At 60.0% G+C, this 15,275-nt stretch overlaps 1 protein-coding gene across 8 annotated transcripts in view; it reads right to left on the reverse strand.

The window, feature by feature from the left end:
* PEMT (phosphatidylethanolamine N-methyltransferase) overlaps positions 1–15,275 on the reverse strand; it is a 75,394-nt gene that overhangs the window by 47,221 nt on the left and 12,898 nt on the right. The gene's annotated exons all lie outside the window — the stretch shown is intronic.

Consider the following 15,275-nt stretch of genomic DNA (forward strand, 5'->3'; position numbering starts at 1 on the left):
ACGCCCTTCGTTTGCAGGGAAGACCCGGGTGATGTTGTTAATGGGGGCAGCCAGGGCTCTGCAGACCGCCGTGGTCCCCAGGGGCCATGAGCTACACCTCGCACAGAGCAAAGGAAAGCAAGGCTGTGTGTCTGCGGCAGGAAACGGGGCGCTGTAAAGATGCCGAGAAGCCCTCCGGCAGGTCCCAAGGGCCCCACCGGAATTACAACTTGCCTCTATGCCTCATATCTCTCTTGCATCGGTGAGCTGCCACTGGGCGCCGCAGAGGATTTGATCCTTGTCAGATTTGCCCCGTGTCCCCTCCCCCACCTCACTGGACCCCTGGTTTCCCCCTGAGCCTTTGGCACTCACCAACCCCCTCTGATCCCTGGCCTCAGTGCAGCCTGTCCACCTGCCCAGCCTACCCTAAAAGGGGACACACCCATGCCTCCCGTGATGGCCCCTCCCAGGAGCCCACACCTCAAGCACCAAGCTCAGATGCCCTGCACTGGGCTCCACTGGCCTTTGTCTCTACCCTGTGATTCATTATGAAAAAGACATGGAGTGCTTGCGAAAACGCACGCAGCAGACAGACGGGAGGCGCCTGGGCCAGGCTGCAGGTGCACTGAGAGCCGGGAGTTGGCCCGGAGCCCTGAAGGCCATGGCCACGGGAAAGGCATTTCCAGGAGTCTCGGGTGGCTCATGGCCTCTTCTGGTCCTGTGATAGATGCTCTAGCAGAACAACAGACCACAGGGTCATTACCAGGCCCTAGGGCTGGCTTCCTGTTCATCTCTAACACCTCCCAGTGTGGGGCAAGGGCCCTGGGAGAGTCTGCAGGACGAGGAGAGGTCCGAGGTAAAGCTCGGCAGGGCTGGGGTGAAAGGGCCCTGTGGGCAGAGTGGCATAGCGTGGTGTTGCAAGAGCTGGGCATCACGACGGGCCACGCTCCCTGATCTAGGCAGAGGCAGAGGCCCAGGACTGGCAGGTTTCCCTCGGGGCGGGGACCTGGGGAAGGCAGTCCTCGGCGAACGCGCCAGCACCCCAGGGCAAGAACTGGCCCTGCCTCTTGGAGGGTCTGTCGGCGGGAGAGGGCCTACTTCCCAGAAGAGGATTCCGAGGTTCAGAGAGGCTCCATGCTTTGCTCAGGGCAGGTGGGACCAGGACTGGAGCTCAGGCAGCCTACCTACAGCCGTGCTGGCCCCTCGGTGGCACTCCACGGCCAGAAGTGGCTGGGGCAGGGGGCCAGCTGGCCAGGAGCCTGGAGTGAGCGAGGGATGGAGACCACTGAGCTAGGGATCAGGTCAGGGTTGGACTTGCAATGGGCCTCTGAGCCTTCACGCCACAGTCTCACAGTTGTGAAGTCGGCGCGGGGTAGTGTATTTGGAGCTCTGGATGGGAGTGAACCCTCGGGGCTGTCGGCAAGTCACGGCTGGGATTCTCAGGAAACCCAGGGCACAGGGTGTGGCCTCAGAACAGCCTCAAATTCATGGAAACAGAAAAGACCACCGTGGCCTCCACCTCCCCCGGTTTCTGCATAGGGAAACTGAGGTTCAGAGCAGTTGACATGGCTGGCCCCTGCTGCCAGTTGGTCAGTGTGTGGCTGGGCTAGAGCCACGGCAAGGCTCCGTCACCCACAATCTCCTGGGGCCCAAGGGGTCCTTCTGGATGATCAGAGCCTCTGAGCCCTACTGGCCACTCTGACCCACCCGAGGTCTCACCGGGCCTGCCAAGACCCGGCCTCTTGGCCAACGACAGCAAAGACATAGCTGGACCCAGCCAGAGGCTCGCAGGTGGCCGGGGCTGGGACGGCATCCACGTGGCCTCTGGCACAAAGCCACACACAGCCAGGAAACAACATAGGGGCTGGGCCGGGCCATCTGATGAGCCCAAGGGTCCAGTCTCAGTCACGCCTCCCTTCCTCCACGGGCTCCCTGCAGGTACAAACTCCCCAGAAGGCCCCTGAGACCACCCGCCCAGCCTCAATTCCCACAACCACCCCCAGCCTTCCCTGCACTTCTGATGAGGTACGGCCCACTCTCCTCCTACCCCTCCCCCACTGAAATTGTCCTTGTGCTCCCTCCCCCTGCTCCAGAACTACCCTGTCACCGGCCATCTCCCTGGGCCCTGACACCTGGGCACCCACTGGGTGTAACCCAGCGGCCACGCCCAGTGGGAGGCCGTGTGGACCCGTGTGCAACCTCTCCCGTCTCCTCTCTCTCTCCACAACCTTCCCTGCCCCTTCTTCCAGACCCCGAGGTCCCATCACACGACTGGCAGGACCGGCAGGCAGCCCAGTCACCAAATTCTTCCCGGGCTCCGGTCAGCCGGGACCTGGACAGCGACCGCTCACATTTACCAAGCCTGGCCTCTGCATGCACCCCGTGGCTTACCTCACGAATCTCTCCACAGCCCTGGGACACAACCTACAGCGACGCTGTCTCACAGATGGAGACACTGAGGCACGGAGCTTCGGTGGAGGACCTCGCCTGAGGTCACGGGGTCAGCCAGCTGCTGACCCCGTGAAGGACGAAGGCCACAGGATAGTTTCACAACAGACGCCCCGGGGCAGCCAGGCCACGAGGACCACGAGAACGACTGAGCTGCTGAGGGGGCTCCAGGGCCGGTCCCACCGACCTTCCTGTCCAACCCCTGAGGCCCTGACTGCTGTGCCCCTTTTACAGATGACCAAACTGAGGCTCAGAGAAGCCAAAAATCCTGCCTGGGTCTGTCGGCTGAGGGGTACCATCTGCGAGACAGTTTCGTGCGCTGAGAAGCCTGGGCTGCCCAGTGAGACAGGCCAGCAAGACTTGCAGGCTCAGGGGGATGTGACCCCCGAGGCCGAGGAGGCCGAGGACGGCCCATGAGGACATCTGTGCCTGCCCTACCCCGGCAGAGGCATCCTTTCCAGGTCACTGGCCTTCTCGGCCACCTACCTGCAGCCCGGCCCCCAGCAAGCCCACCTGCAGGTGTAATGTTGACACAGGGACTACGCACACCAGCCAGGAACCCCAGCTGCTCAGCGGTCAGGGTGGGACACCCTCGTGCACCCCAGGCTCCAGGGGGAGGGGGCCGCAGGGCAAGAGCCCCAGCAGGTGTCCCAAGAGCCTCTTCCCACCAGCCGGCCCCCAGCGTTCTGCCTCATCCGGGCTGCGCCGGCGCTTAGGGCTGTGCCTACACCCCCCAGGCCCTCCGGGGGATGGGATGGATGGGGGAGCAGGCCAATGCCCAGGAGCAGAAGCCCAGGCCACCAGGCCCAGTTCTGCTCCCGCAGCTGTGTGACCAGGGGCAGGTCAAACGACCTCTCTGGTCCTCGGCGCCCGCCTCGGAAGATTCTGGGGTGGTGCCCTCCACGGATGGCACTGTTCCCACCTGGGGCTGTTCTGCCCCTCACTGCGGGCCACCATCCCTTGGTCCCCACCCTCAAGGACTGGTGGGGAGATACGGAGCCATGCCACCACATCTGGCCAGCAGGTGACCGGGGCAGGCCGCCCCCAACCAGCCACCTCATCTGTGACCGCGTCCCAGATTCCGAGCTACACGATGAGAGCATCTACAGAACAGGCGACAGAGTCTGGGCAGGACAGCGCCACCTCACCCCTTCCCCTAGCACCTTTTCCCCAGTGTTCTTCACTGAACAATGCCTCTGACGCCTTGTGAAAGGACCGCTGGGTGGTGTTTCTCCAAGTAACCGGCCGAGGGCAGGACTGGGGTCCGACTGCCTGCCACTCTGCCAGATGGGAGCACACAGCTCCCAGGGGCTTGTCAAGGTCACGGCCATCCCCCGCTGGGCGCAAGGGTGGTGGGGAGGGCTCCGTACTCCCCTCCCCGAGGGAGCTCAGAGGGTCCCCCCACCCACCCAGGGGGGAACATAACTCAGGCTCAGACGCATGCCCTTCCTTGGCCGTGAGCAGCCCCCCCACCGCCACCGGACAGCCCAAGCGGCCTTTCTGGGGGCAGCACTCCCCAGGAGGGTTCCCGGGACCCTCAGCACAAATCGGACCCTGGAACTGCACCTCCCAAGACACCCAGCCGCTCCCCTAGCCTGTGGCAGACACACTGAACTCTGAAGTGGCCCTTGGAAATCAGCGGCTGGTTCCAAGTCACCGAGCATCCGCCTTCGGAGCCGCCCCGGGGTTGGGGGGAGGGGGAGGATGGGGGTAGTTTACAGAGGCTGCGGTACACAGGCACTGAATTCAGTCTGCAGCCCCTCTCCCCTCCCGGGAGGTCAGGGATTCCAACTGTGTACACATGGTTGGCTCCACTGGTACCCAGACTTAGCCGACCTAGAGGCCTCCTGAAAGTCACCTCATTAGCATAACAAAAGAGTCCCATCACTTAGGAACTTGCGAGCTTTAGGAAGCCTGTGCCAGGAACAGATTGAAGACAAAATACATGGTTATCATAAATCACATAGCTCCTTCCGCCCGTGCTTGGCCTTACTACTTACAAACCCAGTTCATGGCTGCCATCCTTGTAATGTCCTGACCGGCCCTCCACGCCCTATGCCCACCTAAACCGCAGGAGAACCCTGAAGATGGATAAACCCATCCAGTCATGTGGCCAAAGAGCCGGCATCTGCGCTGTCCTCACCGCAGGCCCCCCTGCCTGTGAGCACAGCCCTGGAAGGCTGGAGAACATCGCACCTGCTGTGGGCGCCAGCTCGTGACCAGTTGGGGTCAATTCAGACGTCCTGCTGCTGCTGCAGGGAGCGCAGGCTGGGCTCCTTGGGAGCAGAGGTCTCTATGCACACCCTCCCCCACTGCCCTGCGCACCAGCCAGCACGAGCCAGCCCAGCTAGGAGCATTTTCAGCAGGGCCATCAGGACAGAGTGGAGAGCAGCAAAGGTAGGTTAGCAGAACCTTATACCTGAGTATGGGGGCTGGCCTCTTGAGGCTGGGCCGGGGCCTCAGACAGTGAGCACTTGACTTTGGAACCTACCCTTGGGAAATCTATATAGGCTCCACCTCCCACCCTCGGCTCCAAGACCCACCCCTAATTCCTCATTTTCTAACAGGTGGCCTCAATTCCCCACTGCTCCCCACCCAGGACCTCCGGGCAGCAACTCATCTTTGGTTCCAGACTCTCTTCGTGATCTCTGGCCCAGCAAATGCACGCCTCTCCGTCCCCCCGCCAGTCCAGACTCCCTGACCACCAAAACCTCAGAAGCCTGGCACCCCAGGCCCATGCTGTCCCCTCTTTGAAGAACCCCCCTGGCATTGTTATCCCACATCCAGCGGGGACACAAGCCTGGATGCCTTCCCTGAAATGCAATGTGGCATCTCCCCGGGTCCTTGGACCCAAGCCCCACACTGATCAGACTGGCACTTGACCAGCACCCCCCTTAGCCCTCCTGAGTCTGACTTTGCCAAGGCAGGGAACGAGAAGGGAAGGAATCAGAGACAAAGGTGGCCAAGAAGGGGCTGCCTCTTGGGCCACTGGTGGACCGGAACTCTACAGCCTGGCGTGGTGCCCGGTGACACTGGAGAGCCTGACAATACCACTTGGTGATGCGTGGTCCCATGCACGGCATTGGCCGATCCCGCACACGCCCATCGCCTCCTGAGTCAAAGTCTCTCCCGGGCTCATTCCTGATTTCTGGGGACGATGAGAGGTCGCCAGCTACAGCAATTACTGTCCAAGTTGTATCCAGAAGCCACAGTTAAATTTCAGGGGCAGCAGACTCTGGAACAAGTGAAAGCACTTGGCATAAAGCCTGGGGGGGGTGGCAGGAAGGATAAAGGCTCTGGGCGTTTCCACCGATGCAAGCGCTCTTCTAGACGAGCGTACAACCAGACACCTCCCGCAGCGGCTCCTCCCTCGAGCCAAATACGACATTGGGCACTTTATGCTTCCAAACCCTTTTGCACCCATTCCCTCCCCAACAGCCTCGTTGCCACATGGTGAGGAAATCGGGCAAAGGCTGCCCCAGCAGACCTCAGATGAGGCAAGTGAGATCTAGGGAAGGGAGGGGACTGACTTAGGTCACAGAGCAAGTGGGAGGTAAAAGTGGACAAAACCTCAAACCCTGGAAATTGTCCATGGAATCTCGGCTGGCCTCCGAAGCAGACCCAGGAATGGGGCAAAGCCAATAGCACAACCGGGCTGCCCCCCCAGGCAGCTAAACACTCCGGACTGTGTCTCATTAGCCCCTGACAGAGCTCTCACGGCAGCACCGGTGGGGTCTGCAGAAGGACCTGGCACGCTTCTCACACATGGAGAAAGGCAGGCACTACCTTGCCTGGCCCACCGCTCCCCAGCCACTCAGGGCTCGCCCCCTTCCATCCACCCCTTCTAACACCAGCCGAGGCCCCGTCCTTGGCCCTAAGACACTGTCCACAGCTTCCAGGAGCACTCAGTCTGAGGGAGGAGGCGACACGTGAGCACACAATGAACAGAGTCCACGGAGCGGTGGGTCAGCCCTGCCGCAGGGTCGGGGAGCCACGCAGGGGACGCTCGGCCATGTCCGCTTGGGCTTAGGGCTCAGGGCAGGCTGGCTAAAGGACCAGCAAAGGCTTGTGGAGGAGACAGGAGCCAGCTGAGTGGGGAGGAAGGAAGGCCCCTCCACAAGAGGGAACACAGCGCCAAGATACAAGGAGGGGAGAGATCGGGTCTGCAGAACGGTGGAGGGGAGACAGCCAGCACTCTGGGAGGGGGTCACAAGGAGGCCAGCGGATGAGTCCAGGTGGTGAATGACGCCCAAACCACACATCTAGCCTGGAGGTCAGCAGGGTCTAGAGGCTGGCGTAGGAGGACAGGATAGGCTCAGACCCCGCTGGGGTAATAAAACTCCGCCCTGGGCCCCTCTTTGCAGGAAGGATCCCAAGAGGTCACCTTCACCAAACCACTCAGCCAGCAGCCCTTTCCAACGTGTGCATCTCAATCCCACGCATGCTGACCATGCCTGATGTCCTCACGAGGCCCCAGAGGCCAGAACCCAAAACACATCATAACAGGAAGAAGCACTTGGACATCCCCCCTCAGCACCACACCTCACCCCTACCCAGCTCAGACTCTCTAAGAAAACTCAGATCGCATCTCCAGAAAGTCAGGAGGCTGAGGGGGAGGAGGAGGTCAGGGTTCGGCCTTCCGGGGGCGACAGCCTCCTCTGCTCCCCTCCCTTTTATTCTTAACTGTGTCGCACCGAGGGATTCCGGCAAAGGCTGTGAGCTGACCCAGTTCCAGGCGCTGTGGACACTCGATCACCATGGTGCCCAGACACGGAGAGTCTAAAGTTAGCCCCGGCTGATGGCAAGATGCTGCCCCCGCCAGCCCAGGGCCACAGCCCCACGGAACGACACGCCAGCCCATACCGCTCTCCATCCGGATAGGGATGGGGCTGCACACAGGGAGGCCAGAGCGGCCTCCAGCTAAAAATGTGTGACTCCTCCCAGACTTAGAAAAGAACACACACACACACACACACACACACACACACACACACGGAGCCTCTTGCCCTTGAGTCCACATGGAGATGGTAGAGGAGCCACCGAGGGTCCCTGGTGACGAGGAGCTGACTGTCCCTAGCTGGGAAGACATCAGACATGCCATTAATTCTGTCAACTCCAGCTCTGAGCACAGCTCAGGCTGGGACTGGGGTGGGAAGGCCAGGGCTGGGGGAGGGCTATGGCGTCTCAGGCGACATCAGTCGTTAGAGATAAGGAAGTGGCTGGCTAGCCAGAGTTCTGGGCTCTCTTGGCTCTAGCAGCCAAGGTCTCAGTCATGCCCAGCCCACCAGCCAGCTCGGCTCAGTGGAAAACCCTGCCTCCAGCTTGCACCCAGGACAGCACCAGCAAGCCCAGCTCGGCAAGATGCGCCCCTGGCACAGGGTGACGTTTCTCACCCGGAAACGCTGCCTCGGAGCCCAGTGGGTCCATGGCCATGACCTGGGAGCCAGAGTCCTGAGCCAGATGGGACCCAGGGTCTCAGATGGTTTGGGTTCATGCCCTGTCCCAATTCCCCAGCCTGTCTGAACCATACACACACACACACACACACACACACACACTCTCTCTCTCTCTCTCTCTCTCTCTCTCTCTCCCTTTCTCTCTCACCACCAGCCCTGGAGCAGACAATTGAGGATTGCAAGCCAATGTTCAGGGTCCTCCCTCGGGGGCCCCGGGCCCACCAGTCCACCTTCTCTCCACACACCTCCCCTTTACTTTGGTCTCCTCGAGTCTTGCCCCCCCCATCCTACCCCCTCTCTTCAGAAAGCCTGGCCATGCCTCAATGGGCCCTGTGCAGCCGGCAAGCCTAGGACACTCACAACCCCTCTCTTGTCTCCTGTCTTCCGGATGTGTCCTCTACCTGCAAGCTGTATTAGCAGTCAGTCCCTGACTTTCAGATGGCACTCATGAAACCCAACCTTACCCTGGTGGCCCAAGCGCCAATGCCAGGAGGGCAAGGGGTGTCCTCTTCCCCTGGGCACAGCAAAGGGCCATCCCAGGGCAGCGCTTGGCAGAGTGGGTGGGTCCCTGTGTTTCAGAGCTCTACAGGACCTCAGCTGGGGGTCCTCACCTCACAGGTGGAGACACCAAGCCCCAGAGCGGGTGTAAACACAGGGAAAGGGACCTGGTCTCCCTCCCAGGTGCCAGGCTGCTTTCCTTGCTTCAGTCCAGTGACAGGTGCAGGGTCAGCTTCCTGGCCCCTGGGGGAAGGGGCCTCTGGGGCACCTGAAATTAGCCAACAGGTTGCTGGCTGGGGATCTGAAACCAGAAAATGAGGCCTCAAAGCAAATGCACACTAAAGGTGTCAGCCCACCTGCCCTTGGCTGTGCTGGCCTTACCCACAGCGCCATCTACTGTCCAAGCCTTCCCGCCTCCCACCAAAGCCCTCTGCCATCAGCCCAGGGGCCTCAGGCACTCAGCCAGCCAGACATAACCTCTGCTAAGGGACCCCCTGCCCCAGGCTGGGCGAGGAGTGCCCCTACTTCCTGCAGGGGAAGAGCTGCCTCATTCCCAAAGCACCCTCTTGGGGGACTGTGTCTCGCCACAGAGGATGACCAGCCCAGGCACGAGGGGCCCTGGGGATGCAGGAAGATCAGGACCAACCCCAGAAGCCCCGGCCAATAAGCGCGGGCTGCCCGGACACCGGCTATGTGTCCACCCCCAGAGAGAGGAGTCTGAGGCTAGGACACAGCGTGGGGCAGCGGGTCGTGGAGGGCTGGGGGCGGTGGGGGGGCACCGCACACACACCCAGATCGGTCTCAGGCAGAAGACGCCAGGCAAGCAGGCGAGGGTGTGAGAGAGCAGACACCCAGGGCGGGGGCTGGGGGGGGGGGCGGGTACAGAGAGCTGGGCCAGGCAGGCAAGACCGCACAACTCAGAGGCATGCTCCATGCTGAAGAAACCCGCTGGCCGGGACAGTCCCCACAGACACCTGCCATCCCAGCCGGATCATGAGAAGCACGCCCTCATTGTTCTCTGTCTGTAAACGCACCCCGTCTAGCGCGGCGTCCGGACATGCGATAGTCTCAATCAGCTTTGACGTCCTAACAAGCAATTTGCCTTCGATAATAGCTAAGGCACCAAAGCATGCCAATTTTCTTCTGTAAACAACGGGCGAGCTCAAGGCTACAGCATCACAGCCCGGCCCGGGCTCGCTGTGCTCTGACACTGGAGGGCGTGCCCAGAGCTAGAACAGCGCGGGGCTGCGTCTATCTTATCTTTCCTGGGATGCCAGAAGAGCGGGCCCGCTTCTCCGCGCCCCCCCCCCACGCCGCAGTCCCCCTTCCTCTGCAGAGTCAGAGTATGCAACGGCACAGATGGAGATGGGCCCCCTCCATGGGCGCCCCCCCAGAAAACTGGGGAAGAGGCCAACTGCTAAGAACCCAGTAGACACTGGTCTGTGCCAGCAGTGCAGGGCACGAGCACGGAGAGGTGAGGCAGGGGCTCTATCCTTCGTAACAGCACACAGCCCCCGGCACAGGCCAGGGTAGGGGGGTACCGGGCCACAAGGCAGGGGCTGCTCCAGCTCTTTTGGAACACCCAGGCTAAGGGGAAGGCCAAGGGGGAAGCAGTGATGCCAAAGGGAACGTGGGACACATGCAGCGGGCACAAAGGGCCACCTCACTCAGACCAACCAGGGCAACACTGTGCCCCTCAGGGATCCTGGCAACATCTGGAGACCTTTGAGACTGTCGGGACACCTGGTGGGTAGAGGCAGGGGACATCATCAAACACCCCACACTCAGGGTACTTGGGTGGCTCAGTCGTTAAGTATCCGCCTTCGGCTCAGGTCATGATCCCAGGGTCCTGGGATCAAGCCCTGTGTCAGGCTCCCTGCTCCGGACGAGCCTACGAGCCTGCTTCTCCCTCTCTCTCTGCCTGCTGCTCCCCCTGCAGTGCTCTCTCTCCGTCAAATAAATAAATAAAATCTTGAAAAAAAAATCCCGCAGTGGACAGGATGGCCCAAAATGTCAACAATGCCAAGGTGAGCGACCTGGGCCTGGAGGCTGAGAAGGGGGTTTGTGAGAAGCAGGGACGACTGCCTGGAAGAGGTGGCACAGGTATGTAAGATGCCCTCGGCAAGGGGAGGAGTCACAGGGAAGAGCAGGAACCAGAAGGACAGAGCTTGCAGGCCACAGGAAGCCCGGCAGAGGGGCCTCAGGGGCCAGGGAAGGGGCTCCCATCTCATGCTGGAAAGTGTGAGGCGCCTTTAAGCAACTGAGAGTGTGCTGGGGCACTGGGCGGTTTGGCCTTGGCCTGTGTTCACGTGTGAAGGAGTGAGTACGCAGTGCGGATGGGTGGAGAGGCGCAGGGAGTGCTGGCGACCCTGGCTAGATCTCTGCCCAGGGCCCCTGGAAGGGGAGCACACAGCCCACATCCCCATCTTGGCCAGGGTTCAAACAGCAAGCTCCATTTGGGGCTTGGACATACCCAGGTGGGGCCACGGAACCTGGACCTAAGGTGTCGGTACTGAGAAGATTCTGGGCCAGGGACAGAGACAGATGACAAAGGGAAAAGCCCCAATTAGTCCCTCTGTAGCCCCTGACCTTTTCACCATTTCAATTACAAACCTATTTTCGATCTCTAACAATGGAGCCCACGCAGCTTTATTCCCTGGCTCCTGCGCCTGGCACACAGAAGGTTCTGGAGGAATGAATATTCGTTACTTTGTTTCTATTGTTTTTGGAAAGTGTGAACACTGCGGGGGTGGGGGAGAGGGAGAAGGAGAGAGAATCTTAAGCCGGCTCCGGGCTCAGCACACGGGGCATGATCTCAGGACCCCATGACTGAGCTGAAATCAAGAGTAGGACGCTTAGGGGCGCAGGGGTGGCACGGTCGGTTGGTTAAGCAGCTGCCTTTGGCTCGGTCACGATCCAAGGGTCCTGGGATCAAGGCCTATTGGGCTCCCTGCCGAGCAGGGGAGCCTGCTTCTCCCTCTCCCTCTGGCCCTGCAATGTGCTCTCTCTCTCACTTACTCTCTCAAATAAATAACATCTTTTTTTAAAAAAGTCAGACGCTTAACTGATGGCGCCACCCAGGCACCCTCAACGAACACTGGTTGCATGAATGAATGGGTGAATGGGTGAGTGAATGAATGAATGAATGAGAAGCTGTTCACGAGCAGCAGACTGAGCCAGAAGAGCAGTGTGAGGACCAGGGAGAACAGAGTTACAAGAAAATGTGATGGTCACCAGTGGTTTCCCCAAAGATCCATCAAGGGGACAGCAGAAGGCAAGAAAGTTCTCTGAAGCTCTAGAAGCAGAATTCTAACAGAATAGAAGAGATGAAAACCGACTTTGGGGACAGAGGGACAGGGAAGAAGAGAGAGATGGGGACTGGGTGCTGGTGGGGAGGGGGCACCCCTCATCCACATGCTGGCCCTGACAGGCGGGTAGGCCCCTCCAGCCAATGTTGTAGCTCCTTCAAAGAGCTACAGCCCTGGGGAGGCATAGCGGGCCCTGGAACAACCAGAGGGCATTGGTCCAAGGCTGCACTCAGCCTGGGCCACTGTCGATGACCTCCTCACACATCAACACCAACCTCAGCCATCCTGCTCCCCTCCATTCCAGACTCACAAGGTCTCCCCTCAGAATCTCCCCAAAACCTTCAGATTGGAGCTCTCTTGCCTCAGCCCCTACCTTGGCCGCGGCCTCTACAATTCTGCACCCAGTTTTGATGGGTGGGTTTCGCCCCCACACACCCAGCCAATTCTCTGACACCAGCTGGGTGTCCCACAATTCAACTCACTTCTGACCCTATACGCCCAACTCACGGAACTCAGGGAACGAGCTTATTTGCTTGATTACGAGCTTATTACAAAGGATATTAAAGGCCAGGAATCATCACCCAATTGAAAAGATGAATAGGACGAGGGAAGGGGCATGCCAGTCTCGCCGAATCTCCATGTGTCCCCCAACCCAGAAGCTCTCCGAACCCCATTCTTTTTTCTATTTTTAAAGATTTTATTTATTTATTTATTTGAGAGCGCACGCGCGCAGGCTCGCGCACAAACAGGGGAAGGGGCAGAGGGAGAGGGAGAAGCAGACTCCCCGCCAAGCAGGGTACCCAACGCGGGGCTCCATCCCAGGACCCCGGGATCATGACCGGAGCGGAAGGCAGGCGCCCAACCTACCGAGCCACCCAGGCGCCCCATCTCCCAACCCCATCCCTGCGGGGTCTCACAAAGGTGACTGATTAAATCATTGGCCCGTGGCTACTGAATTCCACCTCCAGCTCCGCCCCCGCCTCCATCACGTGATTGGTTCCTCTGGCAACATGTCCCGCCCCCCGCCCTGAGATTGGGGAGGGACCTAATGTCACCTTGTTAACCAAACAAAAGACACCTTGCGGGCCTTCAATGCTGAGGAACCCCTAGGAAATTTCAAGGGTTTGGGGAATTGCATGCCAGAGTGACCAAATCCTCATTTCTGAGAAGTCACTCAGGTCCCAGCTGCACCTGGCGGTGCCTCCTCTCTCTGGCACTTCCCCACCAAACTATGGTAAATCCTGCTGACTCTTCCGGCTTTCAAACCGTGCCCAGAATCTGACCACTTAGAATCTGACCACTTCTCTTACTTCCGCTGGTGCTACTCTGGTCCAAGCCACCATTGGGCCTCAGGCCCCGCCACAGCCTCCAGCCCCGCCCTCCCCCCCCCCCCCCCCCGCATCTGCTCTCATCAGCCCACAGCTGCCTGGAAAATCCGAGTCAGATCAGGCCACGCATTCCACGGCTCCCCGCTCAGAACGCCCCGCCCCACGTGCTCCCCACGGCCTACAAGGCCTGTGCTGTTAGGCCGGCCCCCTCTTTGACCCGCTGCTCTCCATTCTCGCTAGGTCGCATTCCAGCCAGCGGCCCTTCCTTGAAATCACCCAGGACTTTTGCACTTGTTGCTTCCTCCTCCCGGGATACCTGGGGAGCTCCCTCCCATGTTGGAGGGGGAGCAGGTTTCGGTTCAGGGGTCACCTGCTTCCCCAGCTTCACTCCCCCCCAACCCCAACCCCCTCAATGGTGGCTGTGAGTTTATTCAGGGTCCCCCTCCTAGGACGTCAGCTCCTTTGGAACCTGAGCACTGTGCCTGGCACGTGTGTGGTGGGCCATCAATAAGCAGCTGAAGAAAGGCGAGAACCTCTTCCGGGCAGTTTCCAAAGGGGTTAGTAACAGCCTTCGCCCTGCCGTGGAACGCTCGGCACGGTGTCCCCGCCGCAAGTCCCTCGGAGTATCAGCTCTCGTCACCACTGAGTCAATGCTAAGTACGCTCTTCTACAGGTGCCCCCTCGCTTACTGCTCACGCAGAGCTGGGGGGCTGGGGGGGGGGGAGGCAGGCCACTCAGACCGGTTCTGCCTGTTCTGCCACTGTCTGGCCCGGGGCAGCCCACTAATCCACAGTGCATTCCCCTAACGTCTCCCATTCTGAGCCTCTCTCCCACTGATGACCACAGACTGTTCCGGTGAAATAACTTTCTTAAAAGCAAGGCCAATCAAACACTACGACCAAAGAAAAAAAGCCTATGACAAGCGCACAGATTCTGAGCTGCCCGAATCTTAAGCACCTTGACCACGGCTGTGGGCCACGGCTCAACTTCAGCATGAACTTGCAGGGGTGCCCGGGGGGCTCTGTCGGTTAAGCATCTGCTTTTCAGGTCATGATCCCAGGGTCCTGGGATTGAGGCCAGCGTCAGGCTCCCTACTGGGCGAGGAGCCTGCTTCTCCCTCTCCCTCTGCCCCTGGCCCCCTGCTCATGTGCACATGAGCGCTCTTCCTCTCTCTCTCAAATACATAAATAAAACCTTGAAAAAAAAAATGAACTTGAACACACCGTTGGAAGAGCCTATGGGAAATAACGGAAGGGGCTTGTACATGAAGAAGTGTCCCCAAGACCCACCGCGCACTCAGTAAGCTGAGCCGACAGCACTGGGGACCAGCCAGGCCCACAGGGCACGGACGGTGGACCAGGGAGAGCACTGCACACTCCCAACACACAGCCAGCCCACCTAGCACGGATTAACAGCCTCTCTGAGACCCTACACCCACTTCCTGTGGCTGCTGTAGCCCATTTCCACAGACTAGGTGGTTTAGAACAACGCAATTTATGCTCTCCCACTTCTGAAGGCCGGAAGTCCGAAATCAGTGTCTCTAGGCCAGATCAAGGTGCCAGCAGGGCTGCGCTTCCACCCCCTCCCCCACCCCCAGGCTCCAGGGGAGGATCCATCCCTCGTTGCCTCTTCCAGCTCCTGGTGGCCGCAGCCTTCGTTGGCTGGTGGCCGCATCATCGCGGTCTTCAAAGCCAGTGTCTTCTCATCTCCCTCTGCCTCCCTCTTGTAAGGACACACGTAGCTGCGCTGAGGGCCCACCCCAATAATCCAGGACAATCTCCCCATCCTGAGATCCCTGACACCTGCAAAGCTCCCCTTTGGGGGCATGTAAGGTAACAGTCACAGGTTCCAAGGACAAGACATGGACATACATCTTTGAGGGCCATTTTCCAGCTGTTTTACCCACCGTGATCTTGTGCGGCAGGAGGAAGGCTGGGGGGTGGGGAGCGGGGCTGGGGGAGAAAGAATGACGAGCAGAAGAGCACAGGGAGACGCAGGCCCTGCGGAAGCCCAGTCCTTGCTGGGAGGCCCGTCAGGTCAGGGCCAGCTCAGACATGGCGGGGTGAGGTAGTTGTTAGTGTTCCTCTATGGACTGAGGCAGGAGTCCCAGGAGGCCTCAAGAATGGTTTTACACAAAGAAGCGAGGCTGAATCTCTGACCCTTAGAGCTCCTCTCTCCCCTCGGGTCCCCTCCAGCCGGCGGCCTGCACCAGCCATCTCAGGGCGGGTCCCGCGCGCTCAGGATAGAAGGGACAGCAC

The sequence above is a fragment of the Martes martes genome (genome assembly GCF_963455335.1).
Source record: "Martes martes genome assembly, chromosome: 16".
Classification (NCBI taxonomy): domain Eukaryota; kingdom Metazoa; phylum Chordata; class Mammalia; order Carnivora; family Mustelidae; genus Martes; species Martes martes.